The 24513-nt window shown below is 43.8% G+C and overlaps 2 long non-coding RNA genes across 3 annotated transcripts in view; one reads left to right on the top strand and one right to left on the bottom strand.

Annotated features, from left to right (window-relative positions):
• The window catches only part of LOC137531555 (uncharacterized), a 181170-nt gene that overhangs the window by 131535 nt on the left and 25122 nt on the right, over positions 1-24513 (top strand). The window contains exon 3 of the long non-coding RNA XR_011023670.1: positions 12834-12890. This is a non-coding gene — a long non-coding RNA (uncharacterized lncRNA). The remainder of the gene's footprint in view (positions 1-12833; positions 12891-24513) is intronic.
• The window catches only part of LOC137531556 (uncharacterized), a 150722-nt gene continuing 145860 nt past the window's right edge, over positions 19652-24513 (bottom strand). For both annotated transcript variants that reach the window (XR_011023671.1, XR_011023672.1), the window contains exons 2-3: positions 22592-22714; positions 19652-19877 (exon numbers count right to left, since the gene is read on the bottom strand). This is a non-coding gene — a long non-coding RNA (uncharacterized lncRNA). The remainder of the gene's footprint in view (positions 19878-22591; positions 22715-24513) is intronic.

The following is a 24513-nucleotide window of genomic DNA, read 5'->3' as shown; positions in this document are numbered from 1 at the left end:
AGCACTGGTTTAACCCCTGCGTGGCTGCAGAAGACAGCGAAGCCACAGACAAGAGGCAGACGGGGGCCGCCATTACGGCTGCCTTTATGGAGAATGATATTTATTATGATAGATGGAGATGATGTCAGTGCCTGGCCATCGCCGACAAAATGAACTGGTCGCAGCTCACGTTTCTTGTATTCTTTCCAAATCAGCGAACAAATAGGTTTAGGCCCCTTGTACACTTTTTTCGCATTGTGTTACCCTTTCTGCACGGTGGGTAACACAACAGCAATGAAAGTGTATAGGCCCCAGTTCACTAAATGCGTTGCGTCTGTAACAACAAATTTGCTGCTGACTTGCCACAAAATCAACTGAACATTATTGTGCGACTTCCACATCAAAGTCAATGCGTGACATAGAAATTTTACATTTGTTGGCAGTGGTGCGTAGGTGCGGAACGACGCAAATACGACGGGGAAGCCAGAAATCCCAGTGATGTACTTCCTGCCCAGTGAGGGACAGTGAAGAGCATGCGGGTGGGGTGGGGTTTCAGTGCTATGCATATATTCCACCAGAAGCATCGCATGTGAATTTTCTGGTGTGAAATTCGCATTCAAAATCGCATACGCATATAAGCGATTTTTAAATGCAAGTTGCATGTGCATATGCATTTTACATTCTTCTTTGGTGCAATTTTTACGAACAAGAAAGTTCTATTATTGTTGTTCGCATGGGCAAACATTGCATCGCACTTGGTTTTCCTGCATGCAACGTCCGAAAAATAGCAACTTTTTTTTGTTTTGATTTTCTGGATGGGATTTTTTCGCATGTAATGGAAACAGGCCTATAGCAATTCATTGCGGTGAAAATGTGTGTGCTAAAAGTGCACAAATTCGCACCTAGTGGCCCTAAAACAATGGTCATCTAGGTTGTTTAAACTTTTTCATTTCAATTTAAAAAAATAAAAAAAGGTTTAAGGCTCTTATTGTCTGACTTTAGTCTGTTGGACAATAATCAGGCATGTGTATGTGCACAAACGACTAGATGAGTGACTAATAACAGGCGGTTTGCCCGATCCAACCATTTACTCACACAATGTTTGGGCTGATATCGTGCAGCTGGTTGCGTGTGTACAAGTTGTTTGAACGACTTGTACTTGTTTTGAATGCGGCTGTATTGTGCAGTCCGTCATTCTACTTGCGTGCGCAGTATGTAAATGAGTTGGTTGTTTTGTCGTGTGGACATACTGGTCATGTGGTTGTGCAGGTCCTGCGGTTAGTCAGGTCGTGTGGTTGGTCATGCACGTGTTGGATGTGTGTATGCAGCTTTCCGTGTCTGTTCCCAAAAGCAATCAAACAATCAAACTTTATGTTCTTTACGTGCGTCTGTACCCCATCTGTTTCGTCTGTGTGTTTTTTCGCTCACTCCTCCGTTAGGAAAACAGTACATTGCCGTGGTTTCCTGCGTATAATTTCTTCGTCTCTCAGTTTTCCCTAATTCCTCTTGAAATTCTCCAGGCAGATAAACGACAACCGTTGAAGAACCTTCAAGAGTTCTATTTATACGGAGGATTATTATAAATGCGTTTCTGAGACATCAGAAAGTCTTGTAAACAGTTAGAAGTAATTTTCGCGGAAAATAAATTGCTTGGCTTTATTATACGTGTCTAATTTGTAGCTTTGTGAAGGGAAGATATTGGAATCCATTCCGCTATGCTAATGCTCTGTAAAAACGTTAAGCAGGAATTACAATAAAGCAGAATAATAGTATAACGCGTGCAATCATCATTACTTGTGCGGACGCACGGGCGAAATGCACAGCACAGGTGTCACATGTCTGCCTTGATGAGCCGTTATCAAGCAACCAAGCGGCCATCTTGTTCGGGCCATGGAGGAACAGGTCACCAGAAATGGCTTGTTTCATCCATTACGCAAGGCTGGTTCTCCGGATGATGCACTTGAGAATAATGAGGTGCCGTGCACAGGAATAAGTCCGCACGGCGAGGAGGTTCCTGCTCCGTGATAAGTGACTCTAATGGAGTAGCTGTTTTTTCCATCGGGAAATCCCAGGAGTCAGAGTGGATGGAACAGAGAACAGGTCAGCAAGCGCTCCTAGCCTCATGAAATCCAATCTAATACTGCAGTGCCATATATCATCCATCCTGCTGGATGTGCAGGCTCTCAGCTTACCGCCGGACAAGGCAGATGAGTGCATGGGGAAGCTGGGGAAAACGCAAATAGGGTTCCAGAGTTGTGACACAGGAATAATGTGGAGGTACAGGTGGAGAATGAGGTGGGAACAGGGCAAGGACTTGCACATAAGCTATATTTCCCTGTAGCTCTGTGAAATGTTATCAGCTATAGGCTCACTTTTCACCAGCGGTCTGGATGTGTGCCTTGCTTTCAGGGTTATAAAGAGATGATTTGCATATTCAGGAGTGATGCATCATGGGAAACCACTCTCGTTTACTTAAAGAGTACCTAAAGTGAAAGTGAGGTGCCCAATTTAACTCACCTGGGGCTTCTCTCAGCCCCCTTTAGTCCTTCTTGTCCCACGCTATCGGTCCACTCTGTTCCATTCAGCAGCTTCTGGTTCCCCACAGTCTTTCCACTCTGTTTCATTCAGCAGCTGTGCCCCTCTGAAAGCTGGCAGACTGAGCCAGCCACCAGCTGTGGTACATGCCCTGGCCTACGCCTCATCGTTCACGTTCCTGTGGAATGGCGCATGTGCAGTTGCAATTTTTACAAACTGTGCAAGCGTAGAAAGCTCCCAGTCACTGGAACGCAATCGAGGAGGAGCACGGTCTAGGAATGCACATGTAGCTTTTGAGGGGACAGCTGCTGAATGGCGCAAAGCAGAATGACGACAAGGGACCAGAAAAACTACAAAGGGCTGAAAGAAGCCACAGGTAAGTTCTTAAAAAACCTTCCATGGATTCAGATGCAGTGAGCAGCTACAGAACTATCTCCAACCTCCCCTTCTTAGGTAAAGTTATTGAAAAGGCTGTCTATCTGCAACTTGAAACCAGGCTCTCAGCAAACAACATACTGGACCCTCTACAATCTGGCTTTAAGAAAAACCACAGCTGTGAAACAGTCCTCATCCAAGTCTGCAACAATCTGCTAATGGCAAGAGACAGAGGGGAATGCTCCATCCTAATCCTGCTGGATCTCTCAGCGGCTTTTGATACAGTTGACCATGAAATCCTGCTCAACAGACTGCAGGAGTACTGTGGCATCAATGGATCAGTCCTCCAGTGGTTCAGATCATTCTTGACTGACAGAACACAGAGAGTATCCCTAGGACCTGTCATGTCCAACCCTGCACCTCTAAAATTTGGAGTGCCACAAGGATCAATCCTATCCCCTCTGCTGTTTGCAATCTACATGTTGCCACTCGGTACAATTATCCAACAACATGGCCTGACTTACCACTGCTACGCCGATGACACGCAGCTATACCTGTCCTTCAAACCTGGTGGAACAGACCCTTACTCCAAAAATAAATTCTTGTTTAGCTGAGCTACAAGGATGGATGAATGATAACTGGTTGAAACTGAATGCTGACAAAACTGAGGTCCTTATTGTCCAAAGCCAGCGCTCGCCATCAAAACAGCTCTACCCTAAATCAACACCAATCAGGATAGGGAATTCAGACATAAACAGCAACCTTGTGTGGAGCCTTGGTGTGCTAATCGATGGGGAATTGAGTTTCAGAAACCAAATTTTGCCCATAGCCAAATCTTCCTACTTTCATCTGAAGAACATTTAAAAATTAAACATCTGATTCCCCCATGGGATCTTCCAACCCTAAGTCACGCCTTCATCACATCACGTCTGGACTACTGCAATGCCCTTTATGCTGGCCTCCCCAAAAAGGACCTGCTCTGCCTACAATTAGTGCAGAGTGCCGCTGCCAGATTGCTAACAAACCAGCTTCGCCACTGTCACATTACACCGATCCTTCGCTCACTGCACCGGCTACCAGCCAGTAGAACGGAGAATATTCTTCAAGATTGGACTGCTGACATTCAAATCACTGCACAACTTGGGCCCTGGATACATGAAGGACTTGCTGAAACTGCACCACACCTCTCACAACCTCAGATCAGCAGGTTCCATAAACTTGGTCACTCCCAGAGTGCACCTCAAAACCTTTGGTGCCAGAGCTTTCTATCATGCTGCTCCTACTCTTTAGAAATCTCTACCATACCCAGTAAAGACAGCCCCTTCCCTGGAGTTATTCAAATCCAGACTGAAAATCCTACGGGAGAAAAGCGCTTTACAAATGTTATTTGTTTTGTTGTTGTAAGTTAAACTGGCCACATTACTTTCACTTAAAGGATACCCGAAGTGACATGTGACATGATGAGAAAAACGTGTATGAACAGTGCCTAGCACACAAATAACTATGCTGTGTTCCTTTTTTTCTTTCTCTGCCTGGAAGAGTTAAATATCATGTATGCAAGTGGCTGACTCAGTCCTGACAGGAAGTGACTGCAGTGTGACCCTCACTGATAAGAAATTCCAACTATAAAACAGTTTCCAAGCAGAAAATGGCTTCTGAGAGCAGGAAAGGGATAAAAAGGGTCAACACTTCATAGAGTTTAGCTCTGACATACTTCAATGAATGTGTCATTGAGCAAAAGCAATAAAACAGTTAAAACTTAAAAAGTAGATTTAAACATAAAATAAAACTGTGGAATAAATTAAAAAGTCATTTATATTTATTTTTGCTTTGGGTGTCCTTTAAGGTTTCCTCTAAGGCCGATTTCACACTACTAACCTGCATTTTGGTAGCAGTGCGATCAGATGATCGCATCGCACCTCAATGCTAACAAAAGCCCTCGTAGACACTGATGTTGATGCGCAGGGATGTCACCTTTGGCAGTAATCCAATGTATAAGGGGAGCTGTCTAGCACAAAATACACTTCCGTGCATTAGCAATGCAAACACAAAACAGCTTAACCACTTGAGGACCGCAGTGTTAAACCCCCCTAAAGACCAGGCCATTTTTCTGAAATTGGGCCACTGCAGTTTTAAGGCCTCGCTGCAGGGCCGCACAACTCAGCACACAAGTGATTTACCCCCCCACTCTTTTCTCCCCACCAACACAGCTTTCTGTTGGTGGGGTCTGATCGCCCTCCAGATGTTTGTTTATTTTTCCAGAAATATTTATGTTATTATTTTTTATTAAATTTCCCTATTTTTTTTTTATATTTTTGTATTCCCCCTCCCTCTCTCTCCCCGCCAGCCAATCAGCATGATCGGCTGTCATAGGCTTCAGCCTATGATAATGCGCTGTTGTCGTCGTGTCACATCTAATACTTCTGGCGCATCACACTGCGGCAAGTATGAAATGCCCCTTAGGTTTTCATTGTTTTAGCGTTACCCTGCGGAAAAAAGGGTACCGCAACGCAATAAAAATGTCACAGTGTGAAAGGGGCCTGAAACTCAATTATTGCAAATAACTTCTGTAAGAAGGCAAAATTGTGTTTAGCATTGCTTCTTTTTTAGTAAGGAGGCTGTTTTGGTCTCTTTTAACTGCTTATACTCTCCTAGTTGTTCTGGGTCACCATGAGCTATTTGGGTACTCTGTGCGGGGAAATTGCTGACTCTTCCTCAACTTCCCAAGATGGTGCTATTCAAAGCTGTTAAGAATAATCAGAGGTTGCCATATTAATGCCAGCTCTGTAGTGTCTGGTGCCCGAGGAGGTGGCAAGAATACATTTAGTTGGGGACATGTAGAAAACTCTGCTAACCTGCAAGTCTCCACTCACCCAGCCAGACGATTTAACACAGTTTTAAGGTTGTATAGGCATATTGACCATGCAACAGATATCTCTCTGAACAAATATGATAAGAGAGGGATTTGTTGCTTGCCCATACACAGCAGACCGATTTCCAGTAGATTTCAGCATGAAATGTATCAGAAATCAGCCTAGCGCCACCACCTACCTGGCCTTAAGTATGAAAATGTCCCACCGGTGCCAGTGCTCCCTAAAATCTCACCTGTTGGCCAATGCGATTCCTAACCTTTACTCATAGCTCACAACTGTCCCTCTTTCTCCCCCATTAGTCCCTCTTTCAGGACTAATGTAGAGATCTGTGTAAATATATGTATTATTCTAATGTGTTTTTTATTGACTCTAAACTTTTTTCTCATCCTTTTAATTGATATATTTCTTATTTTTAAATGTTACTATGAAGAAAAATGAACCAGAATGGAAAAGAACCAGCGTGGTTTGAATTCTAAAACAGCAGCACGGTGGCACAGTGGTTGGCGCTCTCGCTGTGCAGCGCTGGTTCGAATCCCAGCCAGGTCAACATCTGCAAGGAGTTTGTATGTTCTCCCAGTGCCTGCATGGCTTTCCTCCGGGCATTCCGGTTTCCTCCAACATCCCCAAAACAGATACGTTAATCGGTTTCCCCCTAAAGTAGCCCTAGACTACGATACATACACTACATGATACTTACATAGACGTATGTCTATAGTAGGGACTAGATTGTGAGCCTCTCCGAGGGACAGTTAGTGACAATGTACTGTGTGCACGTAAATGAAGAGAATAAGAAGGATGATTGGCAATGCAGGTGCTTTATCCCAACAAGCCAGGCACAATATGCAGTACGCAAACAGTGTTGCTATAAAAGGTCACATACCATTTCAGCGAAGTGTGGTGGGTGCTGGGGACAGGTGCCTGACGGCCGGTTTGCGCTGGAAATGTTATAGCAACACTGTTTGTGTACTGCATATTGTGCCTGGCTTGTTGGAATAAGGCTACTTTCACACCAAGACGTTGCGTTTTAGGGGACGTTAAGGTCGCATAACGTGCCCCTAACGCAACGTCTGGTGGTGTTGAAGTTAGACGTCAGATTGAGCTGCGTTATGCAGCTTTTGGTGCTCTGTTTTCGTTCTATCTATACCAGCCTTTCTCAACCTTTCTACTCTGGAGGAACCCTGTAAATAACTTTCTTAACTCAAGGAACCCCTGCAAACAATTTTTTGATCTCAAGGAACCCCTGCATTTGTTTTGCAGGAGGCATGGTCTTAAAAATATGTGTGGCTGTTTATTTCACTACCCCCTATTACACTGCCACTTATTATACTGTCTCCTGACCCCCCAATTTAGTGGTTCTTGTTACAGTACCATCTATTACAGTGTGCTCTATTATACTTCCCCCACGATGGGAAAAATGCCAGGGAACCCCTGCAGAGTACTCAAGGAACCCTGGGGTTCCAGGGAACCCTGGTTGAGAAAGCCTGATCTATACTGATAGAACAGCTGCTCCAGGATAGTGATGGGAAGTCCGGATCTTTTCAAGGATTCGAATGACTCGAATCGGATCATTGAAAAGATCCGGATCTTTGAACCGAATCATTTGAATAATTTTACTAGGGAAGCAGACTGGGGGGGAAATGACTAGCAGGACAGGACTTTCCCTGCACTGTACATTCTGTATGTTCTTGTTTCTTCCAGACAGACATCCACTGTGAACCGAATCTTTCATTGTGATGATCCGGATGATTCGACTCACAAAAAAGATCCGGATCAAATGAACAATTCATTCATGAATGACACTACGAGTCCAGGTTAGGTCACCACAGTGCAGTGAATATTAATTAGTCATGTGGCACGTCACGTAACGCAGCTAAAGCCCAGTATAACGCACAGCACGCTGCACTTTCATTCAAAGTGTAGCGTTACAATGTAACGCAACGTGGGCACTGTGAACAGCCCATTGATTTTTCATTACTGTGAGTTGGGCTGCGTTACAGGCTGCTCTAACATGCGCCTCTAAAGTCCCACTGTGAAAGCAGCCTAAAGCACCATTCTTTTCATTTACGTGCATGCTGCCTTCCACTTATATCAGAGCACGCAGATTGTACCACAGCGAGAGAGAGAAGTGTGTGAACCCTGCCTGTATCACCCCAGTGTCGGCTGTCCTTTGCTGCAGTGCCAACTGTTTCCTCCTCCTTTGCCTACAATATACTGTGTACAGCGCTGTGTAATATGCCGGCGCTATGTTAATACTTAAAAAAATATTTTTCTTTTGAAATCTTTCTGGTATGCGTGACTAGGGGTGTGTCGGGGGCATGGTTAGGGGTGTTGCATAGGCGTGGCTTAAAGGACAACCGAAGTGAAAATGAACTAAGGAAATGATTGTATCTATCTTCCTTCTCCTAAAAATGACTTTTTAATATATTCCACAGTTTTATTTTATGTTTAAATCTACTTTTTAAGTTTTAACTGTTTTATTGTTTTTGCTCAATGACACGTTCATTGAAGTATGCCAGAGCGAAACTCTATGAACTGTTGACCCTTTTTATCCCTTTCCTGCTCTCAGAAGCCATTTTCTGCTAGGAAAGTGTTTTATAGTTGGAATTTCTTATCAGTGAGGATCATACTGCAGTCACTTCCTATCTGAGTCAGGACTGAGTCAGCTACTTACATACATGATATTTAACTCTTCCAGGCAGAAAAAGAAAAAAAGGAACACAGCACAGTTACAGTATTTGTGTGCTAGGCACTGTACATACCCATGTCTATTTCATCTTGTCACATGTCACTTCGGGTATCCTTTAAGTGTCCTTCTTTCTTATCTCAAGAAGTTGGGAGGTATGCCTTTACTGCATGTGTGCCTGGTGCCATGCGGTACAGGTTCTTGCTCTTCTCTTCTGGGTTTCTCTCCCTAGTGTCTGAGAATGAATTAGATGCTGGAGCTCCTAGCATCTGATTCTCACTCCCTATTTATGTGATATGCTGCATTTTTGTTTTGTATTAATGGAGAGGGGGCAAGCCTACTTAGACCGCTGTTAAGTTCATGTAAATTTTGCTCCACCCATTACCACACCCACATTCTAGTGTGTGGCCACACTCATTTTAATGCTGGAGTGCTCAAAAGTGCCCTGGATCTCTTAGGATCCTAGCAACACCCCTGGCCTTTACCACTTGACACTGGGCACATGTATTGACAGGGCTGTGCACCCGAGATGATGGCAGATAACGGAAGAGGCCGGGATTCACTTTGGTGGACAGGTGAGCCTTTAACACTGCTCATGGGCACAGGGGGACACACATACACCTGAGGGGACAACGGCCGGGGATCCGTGAGTTGTCACAATATCAAATGCCGTTACCGCTGCACACCTGATCAACCACTTGCGACCAAAATTTTCCAGCACCCCCGATCGATCAGGCCAAAAGATTTCAGGCAAAAATTGATCGAAAGATCGATTGGGTGGCCATGTTGCGGCATCGATTCTCTTATGATTCCATAAAGTTATTTAATTGGAAGGTCGACTGGCCTGTATTATCGAGTAATGTATGGGCACCCTAAAAGCTGTCACATGTATGGCAACAAAAGGAGGATGTCCCGTTACACAATTGGCAGGGTAAAAAAATCTCCAAAATTTTATTTAACTTTTCAATTTAAATTTTATTATACAAAATAGAAAATGTAAAACTTTAATAGCAAAAACAAGCACCAAATATTACATTTAAATTAATTTAATACTTGGTGCTTGTTTTTGCTATTACGGTTTTAAATTTTCTATTTTGTATACTGGCACAGTCATTTTACATTTATATATGTACCTGTTGCTTTAAGATAAGTAGCCATGCCCATTGTGGGCTGGCACTTGACTATTTAAACCTGTGCAATGTACTTGTATGTAAGTGACATGTGACATAATGAGATAGACATGGGTATGTACAGTGCCTAGCACACAAATAACTATGCTGTGTTCCTTTTTTTCTTTCTCCGCCTGAAAGAGTTAAATATCAGGTATGTAAGTGGCTGACTCAGTCCTGACTCAGACAGGAAGTGACTACAGTGTGACCCTTTGATAAGAAATTCCCCTTTTTATCTCTTTCTAGCTCTCAGAAGCCATTTTCTGCTAGGAAAGTGTTTTATAGTTGAAGGCCAAGTGACCCGTCATTTGAAGAGATCAGGCGTTTGTACGCGCCTTTACTGCTTTGCTTCTAAGTTACGGCAATAAAGGTTATCTAGACATTTAGCTGTAGTAGAAGTGGTAGCTTCATCTGTGGCTGTTAATGTGCCAGTTAAGGCTCGTTTCACTTTGAGCCAGATCACCAATGGCCACCTGGAGCGTATAGGGCAGTGTCTGCTCTGATGGTGTGTTGTGGTCCAGTTGGAGTCTGGAACAGGTGTATGTTCACCATAGTCATATGCGGGAAATACATCCACTGTAGAAAAAAATACACTTAAAGTCATTGGGAACCGATTATAAGAAAAAAAAGGCAAATACTTACTTAACTACCTAAAGACTGCATCACGCCAATGGGAGTGACTGCGGCGGCAGCCCCAGGACCACCTAATGCCAATTGGCGTCAAGTCCTGGGGCCGGCTACTGCAGGAGATCGCACATGCAGATGCACACGCATCTCAGCATGAATGATGGAGCTCCACTTCACCTCCAGTCTCCCATTAGCCGTCTATTTACTGGGTACAGCACTGCGATCTAAGTCAGCGCTGTACACGGGACAGCCGTGTCACTCGGCTCTTCCCTCCAGAGTCTCAAAAGCGATCCGCTGTGATAGGCTGCAGCCTATCACAGCTGATCGCACTGATTGGCTGGCGGGGGAGGGAGGGAGAGGGACAAAAAAAAAATAACCATTTTTATTCAAAAATAAAAGATAAAAATATTTATAAAAAAAATAAACGAACATCTGTGTGTGTGTGTGTGTGTGTGTGGGGGGGCGAACAGACCCCACCAACAGAGAGCTCTGTTGGTGGGAAGAAAATGGGGGGAGGGAATCACTTGTGTACTGAGTTGTGCGGCCCTGCAGCTTGGCCTTAAAGCTTTAGTCAGTAATGATGTGACAGCGCTCCTCTTCCTTTCTACAATTCAAACAGAGATAGACAACCGCACATAGTGCATTACTGTAATCACAAAATACAGATCCCCCACACGTGCATAGGTGCTCAAATGTGCATCACTCGTCATCCAGCGCTAAAGATCTGCAGGAATACAATTCTCAGCCCAGACAGGACGGGCTTCCGTAGTACTTGCAGGAAGAGAAAGGATGTGCACATAATTCTACAGAAAGTAAACCCTGTGAGGAGAGAGAGAACGCAGGGCCGGCTCTGCTTTGTGTACCTTCAAAGACTACATTGTACAGGAACTGGATTGCGGTGCTTTAGCTGTGCTCTGTAATGTGATGCAACTGTGCTGCAGATGAGGAAGGCAAGATTCTAGATTCTCTACGAAACGCGTTGGGCGTGACCAGGAGCGCTGACGTCACTGGGAGTTAGGTGGAAACGCTGAAGGTCAGGAGACAGGCTGCCACGAGGAGCGGGGAGATCGGGACGCCGACACCGCCAGCAGAGGAGCTTTGCTGTTGGGCTGCAATGCCCGAGATGCCTGATACCCTTCCATATACGTGAGTGCGCTGATATTGCGCTGATATTGCGCAGGCCAAAACTTTTAGCCAAACTGTTTTACGCTATGTGTGTTTTTATACTATTTTTTACATGTGGAACTAATCATTAAATGCGGATTTTCTAACTGTGAACAAAGGCGTTGTGGAAGCTGTTTATTGAAGTTGGCTGCTCTAAAAGGCTAAGGCGCTAGACCCACCTGGAATGTGAGGTGGTGTCCATCTGGTGAGCTGCTAGTGTGGAGAGGCTCTAGAGATCACGAGTGATGCACATTTGAGCACCTATGCACGTGTGGGGGATCTGTATGTTGTGATTACAGTTGTGATTACAGTAATGCACTATGTGCGGTTGTCTATCTCTGTTTGAATTGTAGAAAGGAAGAGGAGCGCTGTCACATCATTACTGACTGTTACCCAAGGACTTAAAGCTTTAGTGAATTTTATTGAAAATTTAGTGAAAATTGGCCTGGTCTTTAGGGGGGTTTAACACTGCCGTCCTCAAGTGGTTAAGGAGAGGGAAGGCTCTGGGTCCTAATGAGCCCTCCCTCTCCTCTCCCAGTCCCCGTTCCAGTGCAGGATCCCCCGTAGCAGCATTCAACCAATTCGGTCAAATGCTGCTGTCTCCGCTGCCGAAGGGAGGCTTCGGAAATGTTCGGGAGTCAGAGTGCTCTAGAAGACGGGCCGCTCCATTTTGCGCCCTCTCTCAGGCACTCGCGTGCGCAGTATGGAGTCTTCGGGGGACTAGGCTTCTGAACACTTCCGAAGCCTCCTGCGGCGGGAGATTCAAACGGGGGATCCTGCACTGCACCGAGGGCACCGGGAGAGGAGAGAGAAGGCTCACTAGAACCCAGAGCCTTCCCTCTCCCTAGTTAAGTATCTGCCTTTTTTATGAACACTCCCAATGACTTTTAAGATATTCTTTATTGTTATAGGATCTGTCGGCTGTCAGTTGTTGCGATTCAGCAAAACAAACAATTAAAATGTCACTTTTGTGTTGGAATGTGCGCTGAGCCTTCCACCCTACCACACCAGTGTGGCACCATTGCACGGTCTGTCCTCTCCCCATCGCTCAACTTGGCTTTGATTCCACTTCAATCTGAAAAATATAATCCAAAGATGCTGCTCACAATCGGGGTGCAGAGCTGGGAATCCTGGTGCATAGAGATGATCTTCCTGCTGCAGTCACTGAGGGACAATAGGTGAAAATATCAGTCATGGGTGGATTGGAGTAATAGAGACAGGATGCTGTTAAATAATATACCTGGCTATAAAAAGGTAAGCGCTCCTCTTTTATCTGTCCGGTTTGAAGTTTCAGGTAAATGTTTAATAGGCTGTAAAAGTTGCCAGCCTGAAAGAGGAATAATTACTGCAATACCTGTAATTAGGTCCATCCTCTCCTACTTCTTCCATTGTCTTCATGTCATTCTCCCCTTTCCCATCTCTCCTTAGAACTCGTTAACTGCCTCCGGAGAGAACAGCACAGACCTCAGAGGTTCGGCTGGACAGGTGTGTAACGTACAATTACGTAAATCCTTCTTTTGTGACTCCGGCAAAGCATGGCAGAGGCTCATACAAAATCACCCTGGAGCTTCATCCACATGATCCAACCACAAATGCTCATATTAAGTGACTACAATCTAACATCTGTACATAACCTGAAAGAGGAACTGTTGTGAAAATCTTAAAATGTAAAACACATACAAATAAGAAATTAATTTCATTTCTAGAGTAAAATGAGCCATAAATTACTTTTCTCCTATGTTGCTGTCACTTACAGTAAGTATTAGAAATCTGACATTACTGACAGATTTTGGGCTAGTCCATCTCTCCATAGGGGATTCTCAGCATGGCCTTCATTATAAAGACATTCCCTGAGGCCTCGTTCCCATTGCGTTCCGATAGTGTGTCCGTTTGCGTTTGCAGTTTTTTTGAGGCATTTTTTTTCCTTTCCCAGCGCTTGGGTGGGCGATGTGTTTTTGTTAAAAGCGTTTTTTTAAGTGCTTTTCCCGAGTGGTTTTGTAATTCACTCTCTGACGCAAGTCAGGAAGTGAACTCTTTGAACCGGAAAAAAATAAATACAATGTATTTATTCTTAAAAATGCAGGAATAGCAAGCCTTCTTATATTCAAAAATGGGAACAAGACATGAAACTTAACCTTGAACAGGAAGATTTGGACATAATTTGGAAGAATGTGCATAAATCTTCTATTTGCTCTAATGTGGTCGAAACTAATATAAAGGTGTTGTTCCGATGGTATCTTACACCAAACAGATTAGCTAAGTTTAACAATAAATACACGGCACAATGCTTTCGTGGCTGTTCCCAGGAGGGCTCTTACTTGCATATATGGTGGAAATGCCTTAAGGTAAGGAGACTTTGGCACAGAGTGTATCAGCTAATCTATTCAATTGCTGGTAGCTCCTTTCCAAAGTCACCCGAAATAGCCTTATTGGGGTTTAAACCGGAGGGATCCCCTTCAAAGCAATTTAAACTAATAACACACATCCTATCTGCAACTAAGCAGGTCATAGCTGCATCATGGAGGACTCTTAACCCTCTCATACCAATCAGTGCTACATCGTTTGGGACAAGCTATGTTCTTTGACAAAATGCTAGCTATTCACACTGATACAGTAGCTAGATTTGAAAAGGTGTGGGAGCCCTTGTACTCTCAGTATTTTCATGTACTGCCTCCACCCTCACTTGGAACCCTGTGAGGTATTGTTGCGATTCAAAGAGACCTGTTGAGCTGAGCTGTGGCCCCTTGTGAGCCCCTCACCCATTTCCCTTACCTTCTCTTTTCCTCATTCTTTTTCTCTCTTTTCTGTCCTTTCTGGCCCTCTCTTGCCAAATTTTCCTCTTGGCTGATATAACCATCTGGTGCCTTTACCTGGTGCTGTCCCAGGGCCACCCCAGGGGTGGGTAGGTCTTGGTAATTTTTATCATTATTAATGTATGGTTAGAGTTGGTAACATCTCCTATCTGGGAATATAAATCCTCGTTAAAGATATTCCATACATAGAAATAAGCCATCGCTCACTGCTTCTGGTAGCCTAGAGTTTCCTTGATAATGTGAACTCCAGATTTTTAAGCTGTTGCTTGTTGGAGTTTATCTGAAACTGATATATTGAGTTGTATTAATGCTGTGTACTCTGGGACGCACCTAATTTGTGACCTATATAAGATAAACTAGAAATTATACCAATGGACCAGATGGATTTTGCTCTTGTAATGTTATTTGTTATTGGTTACTCAATAAAAATTATTGAAACTAAAAATGCAAACACAATCGCTGCACAAAGCGATTTTGTGAGCGTTTTGGTCCAGGCACCACTTTGCTGAGCGGATCGGAAACGAACCGCTCAGATGTGAACTCTCTCATAGAGAATCATTGCACAAGTGCTTTAAGGGCAATTTTGAAAATCGTCAGCGCTTAAAAAAAAATCACAAAACGCCTCTAGTGTGAACGAGCCCTGAGCCTCCCTGCTCACTGCACACTTTCTTGGAAGTTGGACGGAGCAACTGCCATTCACAAGTGCTTTTAAAATAAAGAAAACCCTGAGAACCCCCCTTTGATAAGATGGGCTAGTCTAAAACCTGTCGGTAATGTCAGATTTCTACTACCTACTGTAAGTGACAGCAACATAGGAGAAAAGTAATTTATGGCTCATTTTACTCTGTAGGAAATGTACTTCTTATTTGTATATGTTTACATGTATTTAAAATTGTAAGATTTTTGCGACGGAGGTCCTTTAAGGTAGTCATACATTTAGCGATGATAGGCAGATTGGACCTAGAGAGAGACCTGTCGGGCTGCCCATACACCACTGGCTGATTCCAAATCGATTTCAGCATGAAATTGGGTATCAGCCGAGTACTCCGCCTCGCTGATGCCCTCTAATGTATAACTGTAACCCCATGTGTGCATTTATACGTTACCTGTCCTGTGTTGCCCACTCCATGATGCCCATCTGTCTTCGGAAACCCCGGGCACCATGCGGTGGGCGATACAGGACAGGTAGTGTATAAACACACACACAACAGGTACATTTATACACTGAGGGAACTGTGCTGGGGTTTCCGTAGCGTTTGTCCCTCATCCCGATATCCTTCGCCATAACTACTGCGTACTCGAACGGCCACGGCGGCCCAACATCTTGCAGCATGTCCGATCCATACATGCGACCCAGTTTTTGTTCAAAAATTTTTCGTCGATTGGGCATGTCCTTGGTACCGATTTTCATCCGATTCAATAATAATTATCGAATTGAATGGTCGATCGGCCGCTAAGTCGAGAGATGTATGGGCACCTTTAGGACTCGAGTCTATTATGTGCAACATAATTTGCATGTAAAAATGCATTAAAGAGGAACTAAATTCAGAACTTTCTCTCTGCTTTAAGAGATTAGCAAGATCATATTAACCTGTATGGAAAAAAATCTTTATTACAATTTATGTAAATCATAAGGGCTCGTTTCCACTAGAGCGGAGCGAATCGCCGGGATTCCACCGCTGACGATTCCGCGTGCATTTGTTGCCGCGATTTCGCATAGGCAGGGTATATGCGAATGTAACCATGTCACTGCCTAGTTTTCATGCGAATTCGCACGCGAAATCATGTCAAAAAACGCATGTGCTTTTTCCCTATCAAATACATAGCCTGAGAATCGCCTGCATTCCACACGCAGGCGAATTCTGCAGGCTCTACCGTGCAGAAAAATCCTGCACAGAAAAACGCAGGAAAAAACTGACAAGTGGAAACAGGCCCATCCACTTGTATTGGTTATGCGAATCCGCATGCAGACAACGCATGCGGATTCTCTATAGTGGAAACGGGCCCTTAAACACCTGAAGTTTTAATTTAGTTTCACTTTTGTACTGAAAGGGTCAAGCCTCAGTGTTTAGTGTAATGTACTAATTAAACACTTTGTTCTGGCTTAACAGCCTACAAATAGCCTACAAATCTGTTGCCAGTTTTCTACATATAAACAATTCTGAAGAGTGTGGGGGTACTATAGATACACGACTCTTTTTAGCAATTGCTCCTATAATAAGGTCTATCCACTCTTTCAGACTAGATCAATGTGGCCTATAAATTTAATACATCACCCCACCACAACCCAACATGTTTCACCCCATAAAAATAGGGGCATCGTCATGGGTACAATTACAATGTGGAAATTGCTTAAAGGGAACCTAAACTGAGAGGGATATGGATTTTTCCTTTTAAAATAATACCAGTTGCTTGACTCTCCTGCTGATCCTGTGGCTCTAATACTTTTATCCACAGCCCCTGAACAAGCATGCAGATCAGGTGCTCTGACTGAAGTCAGACTGGATTAGCTGCATGCTTGTTTCAGGTCTGTGATACTGCCACTACTGCAGCCAAAGAGATCAGCAGGGTGCCAGGCAACTGGTATTGTTTAAAAGGAAACATCCATATCCCTTTAAGTTTAGGTTCCCTTTAATTAAGTAGTGCTATACAGAAAAGTGCAATATTAATCAAGAAAACAAAAAGGCCGGCTTCAGACTAGGGATTGGCATCAACGGTGCTGCCCAAACCACCAAAAACAGGCCTTCAGGGATTACCACGTTAATTCACGGTAATCCCCTTCTGGCCGACAGCCAAACAGGAAGTGATGCTCGCTTGCGCTCACTTCCTGTTTCGGAAATACAGAAGTGCACGGAAGTGTATTGTAAAAAAGCGCACCGCACCACCGCTGCCATCATTTTTACATCCCTGCGTCGCCATAGACTTACGGTACATGACTTCCAGTCCAGCGCAGATCGATGCATAACCGCACGTTAACATAGGTCTATCCAAGCATCAGGGATGCGGCGAAAGCGTCACGTCACATGGCGCTGTACCATGGCAGTATAAAAGTCCCCACAAACTTTCATTGCCCTGCGGTGGGGTGCGGTAAAATTACCACCCTAGTGTGAAAGTGCCAAAAAACTGCACACTACAAAGATAGCCATGAGGCTGTGATGCAGTAGGTGTTGAATTGCGTTGAGTTGCGTTGCTTTGCATCCCTCAACGTAACGCATCTTACGCAAAGCAAGTGTGAATCCAGCCTAAAGCAAACCTGAACTGAAAATAAACTGATTTTTTTCCCTGGTAAAGGTTTGCATTGAATTGAAAATTGTACATAGCCGTTTCTTGTTTCTTGTTTTTTTTTAAATTGGATTTGATTGTTTGATGTTAGAAACACGATCAAAAAGGTTGGGGCAAGGATATTTTGACCACAGTGTTGCTTCACCTTTTCTTCAAAACTTGTACATTTTGTATCCTAAGCAGACCAACTGTTAAAAGTTTGAAAGTGATTTGTTTTATATTTGCATGGTATAGTAATTCAACTTTTCAGCATATGCAGATTTGTTTAAATGCTTGACGGGAGTGTACTGCACACAGGCCAATTAAGCATGCAAACTCTTTTACAACCGAAGCATGCTGTTGTAATACATGCGGTATGTGATTTGGCTTAGCATTGCTGGGATAAACAAGATCTTCTCTAAAGTAGACATTGCCTGGGTGGCAGCGTATGTTGCTCCTAAACCTGCATGTGTTGTTCATCATTAATGATGCCTCCCCAGGGATGCAAGCTACCCATGTGCTATGTCATGTGCATTCATGTGCTATGTCATGTGCATTCATAACATCGTGGATGCTGGCTTGTGAACTGCGTGCTGATACAAAGCCTGATGGTCTTTCTCCTCCTTAAAGGTACCCTGAGCAGTGCCTTAAATTAAAAGATTACACTTACCTGGTACTTCCTCCAGTCCACCATAGGCGGCGAGGTTCCTCGGCGTCCTCCTGGCTCCTCTCTGTGTGCCTCCGCCGGCCCCCGTTACCGGCGACACCCGGGACGGGTGTCGGGCTGGCTTTTCCCGCTTCCTGATGCATGGTGTCATCAGGCCGGCCGCTTCACGTCATCACGGCAGGCGGCGTGATGACACGAAGCAGCTGGCGTGATGACACCATGCGTCAGGAACCAGGAAGAACAGGCCCGACACCTGGCTCGGGTGTTGCCGGTAACGGGGGCCATCGGAGGCACACAGAGAGGAGCCAGGAGGACGCCGGGGGACCTTGCTGCCTACGGTGGGCTGGAGGAAGCCCCAGGTAAGTGTAGTCTTTTAATTTAACGTACTGCTTAAGGTCCCTTTAAGCATAGGATGCATCCTGCATGATTTCCAAATAGAACTATAGATGTTCATTTGTTTGACTGCATGACAGATTTTCACTTTGCCTTAGTTCATCTTTAGTGAGCTCAAGCCAGGAAGAGTAGCAGTATTTTTGGATAATCTTTATATTTGTGGATACAGCTACAAACTTTGTTCACAAATAATGTTTTTCAGAACTGTTCCTGAACCTTTTTAGTGATTTTCACTACAGAATTTTGTATGGTTTTTGACACAGTACCACGTGACAGCCTGAAGATCATGGCCATCCAATACTGGCTTTCGGCCTTGTCCCATACATAGCAGGGTTTCTGAATCTTTTGTTTCAAAGATTTTTATGTACAGTACATATTGTTGGTTAATAAGGAGACATATTTAGTAGTCATGTACAAAGTGTGCAATTAAAATCACACTTGTGAGATTGTACTGTTTTGTGTGTAATGTGAAAAAATGTCAATATAATTTGACTGTGTCAAAAAAAATAATAGGAGTAATAAAAAAGAGAGAAAAGGGGAGTTGGGCCTCGCAGCCTGGTTATAGAGGATTCCTCCAAAGACTGGTGTTCTGGTTTGAATCGGGTATCTCATATTTTCATAAATTTGTTGTGGGAGTCCTTCAGGACACTGGTTAAAGGGGAACTTCAGCCTAAACAAAAATACTGTTATTAAGTTACATTAGTTATGTTAATTAGAATAGATAGGTAATATAATCTTTTACCCACCCTGTTTTAAAAGAACAGTCAAATGTTTGTGATGCATGGGGGCTGCCATCTTTGTCATGGGAGCAGCCATCTTTTTGGTTGAAAGGAGGTGACAAGGAGCATGAGACACAATTCCAACTGTCCTGTGTCCTGATAACCCCTCCCAGATGCACACACTAGGCTTCAAATGTCAAATTCAAAATGTAAAAAAAAAAATTGCACCAAAACAGCAGAACGAGAACAACATCAGAAATCCCATCATGCTTTGCACAGCATAACGGGAAAACTGCCCAGGCAGTTTTCTTCTGTGCAGCTAAAAATGAGGCTTGTATAAGAGAAACAAAGTTCTGATGCTGTGAAACTGTTAAAGAAACACAAAGCCTTTTCTGTGCTGCTGAGTCGATTTTTAGTCTGGAGATTCACTTTAATTTGTCATTAATCATACAAGAATTAATTCTGGCTTTAATGTCTTGGACATCGACTGAGAGCATCTTCCAATTTTTAGCGATGGTCATAGTTACGAACAGGAACATCAAAGACAGTTTTGCAGGAACTTTATTATGCTGCCAGCCTCAAAATGTTTCATCTCACACTTTAGTCACTTCTGGCACATCTGTAAAAGAAATAAAGGATACAATGAATGAGCTGATATTCTCAACATTAGGGACCAACTATGACACGGTAAAAATATCAATATACCATATTAACTTCCAGTTGATAATTAAAACTTTATGATATCCCCTCGTACAAATGTTTATATCAACATGTTACATGTCACTTTAAGTTCCCTTTAACTGGGTAACAAGATAGTGTCATAACCACAGGGCCACATGAAGACATTGCAACAAAAATCTGATCATTTGACCATATACAGGCTAAACTTGAAAAATTTGAATATCATGCAAAAGTCCATTAATTTCAGTAATTAAACTTAAAAGTTGAGGCTAATATATGAAATAGGAACCCTTCGCAGGTGTTTTGGATTAATTAGATGATTAGAGTCTGACACTTTGAGGTGAGAATATTGAACATATTCACAATATTCTAAAGGTCTGAGATTTTGATTTTGGGGTTTTAATAACCTGTAAGCCATAATCACCAAAATTATACCAAATAAAGGCTTGACATATCTCACTTTGCATTTAATGAGTCTATTTCATACACTGTATTAGTTTTACCTTTTAAAGGGGAACTTCAGCCTAAACAAACATACTGTCATTAAGTTACATTAGTTATGTTAATTAATATAGATAGGTAAAATAATCTCTTACCCACACTGTTTTAAAATAACATGCAAATGTTTGATTTCATGGGGGCAGCCATCTTTTTGGTTGGGAGGAGGTGACAGGGAGTATGAGACACAGTTCCAACTGTCCTGTGTCCTGAGCACCTCTCCCAGTTGCTAGGCAACGCGAATAACAACATAGGAAATCCCATCATGCTCTGCACAGCATCAGGGAAAAAAAGCCAGGGCTTTTTTTCTTTGATGGGTGGAGCTTAGGTAAAAATGCAGCTAAAAATGATGCTTTGGTAAGAAAAACAAAGTTCTGATGCTATGAAACTAAGAAACACCAAGCCTTTTCAGTTCTGCTGAGTAGATTTTTAGTCCAGAGGTTCACTTTAAGTTGAATTACTGAAATCAATGGACTTTTACACAATATTCTAATTTTTCAAGTTTCACCTGTATATAAATTTATATAAAGTTTATTTTGTATTACCGTATAAATCCACTACACTGGCCCATCTTTCACCAGAAAAATGAAGACTTTTGACATACCTAATCATTTCTGTTCTCTGAATTCACTAGACATTATAGATTCATTCTGAGGGAAGTAGTAGATGTCAAACAAAATATAAGCTCATATGTTCAGCTCTGTAGTTGATCGGGGCTGAATGCATGTGGGTGGCCTCAGGGACGGTTCTAACTACAATGGAGCCCTGGGGCAAAAGTAAGTTTGGGGGCCCCCTTGATGCCCCCTCTCCAACCAAATCACTCCCAGTGCCCCTGAGCTGGCTGCCAGGCTTGATCCATTTCCCCCTGGTATTAATAGGTGTCCATCATATGTCCCCTAAAAAGCATTTTTGGGGTTCCCATTATTCACCTTTTCCTATAGAGTTTAAGCACAACATCCCCACTGTCATGGGTCACCATAGCTGGAGGGGAGGAGGGGCACTCCGGGGGGGCCCCACCATGTCTCACCATAGCTAGAGGGAAGGAGGAGCACCCCGGTTGGCCCCCACCATGGGTCACCATAGCTGACGGGGAGGAGGGGCACCCCAGGGGGGCCCCCACCATGTCACACCATAGCTGGATGGGAGGAGGGGCACCCCGGTTGGCCCCCACCGTGGGTCACTATAGCTGGATGGGTGGTGGGGCATCCAGAGGGGAGGCCCACCATGTCTTACCATAGCTGGAGGGAAGGAGGAGCACCCCGATTGGCCCCCACCATGGGTCACCATAGCTGGATAGGAGGAGGGGCACCCCAGGGGGCCCCCACAATGTCTCACCATAGCTGGAGAGAAGGAGGAGCACCCTGGTGGGCCCCCAGCATGGGTCACCATAGTGGGAGGGAAAGAGAGGCAACTTGGGGGCGCCCACTGGCTGTGGGGCCCTGGTGCAATTGCCCCCTTTGCCTCTTTGGAAGCGCCGGCCCTGTGTAACCCCGTCACAATGATCCTGGATTGGCCAGTTTTTCATACAATCATGCTCTTATTCCGATGGACGTGTCTGGAATCTTTTACCTAATTCCACCTTTCAGTAAATACATAGTAATGTCACGCTTACCAACTATGAAAGTCCCCAGACATCGAGGTCACAGAATATCTTGACTTATTTTCACTACCTACAGTAAGTCATAAAATCCCTCTCTCTAGCAAGTGTGAGACGCTCATTTAAAAGTACACTTGATTAATCTGTATCATCAGAGACATTTCAGAGAGATAAAAAAACTTTCCAGGGACGGTTTATCAAATCCCAACGGCGTCCCTGGATATAAAGATAGCAAGTATCAGACGTTGGGTCTGGCAGGGCGGTGGTGACCCGATTCAAGGAGGACAAGATGGAAGAACAGAGATGGACGGCGGTGACAGCCGGGGGAAGGGGGGGGGGGGGGAAGAGGGAGATGCGGAGAGAACAGACTGGAAGATAAGAAGCAATCAGCGGAGCGAGAAAGTGAGAGGAAGGTGTGAATTAATTATTCATTAAACAAATAAACATGCAGCAGAATCAGAGAGGGAGGAGAGGCGGCCGGCAACCAAGAAAAGAATCCTTAAATGAGGCCAACAGATATTGAGAGGCTGCTGACATCTCCGAGAGCGTCTGCTTACCCAGACACAGTCCCAGCGTCACCGCGTCTCCGCATGGAATAGAACCAGGACCAACCAGCGGCCGCCTGTAGCGGGGGGCCGCCACGTTCACACGGTGGCCTGATCCAGTGTGACAGCTTCGAACTGGAGAGAAAAAAACAAGCTGAGTTCACAGAGAATGGGAGGTATATGAAATTATAGCAGCTGTTATCCTTCTATACCAGATTAGTTTAGCTTTAAAGTGTAACTGTCGGCCATAAAATAAAAAATCTATTTTTTATTTTTATCTGTTAAACAAGTAATAGGGATGCGAATCAGGCAATCCAAAAGTTAAAATCTTTATTAGTTTTCTTGCTTATAAATGATCATTCCCCAGTTTACCTGACTCTTATTTGGTAAGTTGCCTCACAAAGGAAATTGCAGGGCATTTTGGGTTGTCTTTTTTTGCTTCTGTACATTAGTTAAGTCTGAGGGGAAATAAAGAAGCAAAAAAAGACAACCCAGCATGCCCTGCAACTTCCTTTTTGTGTACCAAATTTTGTGTGTACCAAATAAGAGTCAGGTAAACTGGGAAATGATAATTTATAAACAAGAAAAGTAATAGAGATTTTAACTTTTGAATTGCCTGGTTAGCATCCTTATTACTTGTTACCAGATAAAATTAAAGAATTGATTTTTGATTTTATGCCTGACAGTTACTCTTTAAGGGGCACCTATATTACTTTGAAGTGGACCTGAACTCTTGCAGAGGATAGAAGTAAAACAAAGAGGAAGCCACCCTGTATGTATTTCGAAAGTTTAGCCTGTCTAATGCCCCCTCATCTGTGACTAATCATGTCTGTAATTTGATCTCTCAGCTGTGTCAGCTGGCTGCTTCGGCAGAGCAACTAATTTGTAAACACAGGATGTTAATCCTATGCCCGCTTCCATGAAAGCAGGAAGTAGACACACTGCAGATTTATTGCAGGATTTCTATCAGTCGTAACAAATAAATGTTTTTTTTCTTTAAAGGTTATTATGCTGTTGCTTATCTTTTAGGAGCAGGGAGGAAATTCTGAGTTTAGGTCCGCTTTAAAGTCACCCTAAAGTGAAAAATGAATTGTGAATTAAGTCTATGGTGGGCTAGATAACCTGCTGGTAACACTGCTGCTCTTTGTCTGCTGGGTCCCACCCTTTCCCCATCCTTTCAATATTCAACTGGCTCGTCAGTCAAAAAGTCTGGAAGAAGTGGTGCATAAGTGCATAAGCATACCTGAACTGGGGATGCATGATTTCCGACCCGCACATGCCCAACAAAAGGAAGCACTCTTGTAAGAAAGAAAGAAGTGTACAAGCACTTTCTTTCACTGAGCATGCGCGGTTTGGACCTCGCCCACTCCCTGTTTGGACCTCGCCCACTCCCTGTTTGGACCTCGCCCACTCCCTGTTTTATCACTACTTCCCCCTGCAGCCTTTCGAAAGTGTTCACTAGCTGGTGAACAAATGACTGTGAGCTAGTCACAGTCATTTGTTAAACAACTAGTGAACACTTTCGGAAGGCTGCAGGGGGAAGTAGTCCTGAAGCAGGGAGCGGGAGGGACCCAGCAGACAACGGGCAGCAGGAGGATAGTGAATTGTGGGTTCTCTCTAGCCCACCATATTTGCAGGTGGTGGGATACGTAGAAGGATGGAGAACTGGGAAGAAAGTAGAAAGTCTTCAGACTCTCCAAAGAGAGTAACTAGAAGCATGAAAGATGTAAGAGGGATCACGGTGATCTGTTACACATGTTGTGGAATTGACTCAAGCTGGCAATGGATTGTTGTTAGATATAATCGATAATTAACCAGCCAGCATACCAGGACTACCCTGGTGTGTGTTTTAGGTGCTTATGAGGACGGCAGTGTATGAGAGCATGTCAGGATAGCTGTTATACGTTCACTTTTTATAGCTAGAAAGCTAATCC

The sequence above is a fragment of the Hyperolius riggenbachi genome, chromosome 9 (assembly GCF_040937935.1).
Source record: "Hyperolius riggenbachi isolate aHypRig1 chromosome 9, aHypRig1.pri, whole genome shotgun sequence".
In the NCBI taxonomy this organism is placed as follows: domain Eukaryota; kingdom Metazoa; phylum Chordata; class Amphibia; order Anura; family Hyperoliidae; genus Hyperolius; species Hyperolius riggenbachi.
This window is presented reverse-complemented; position numbering and strand designations above follow the sequence as displayed.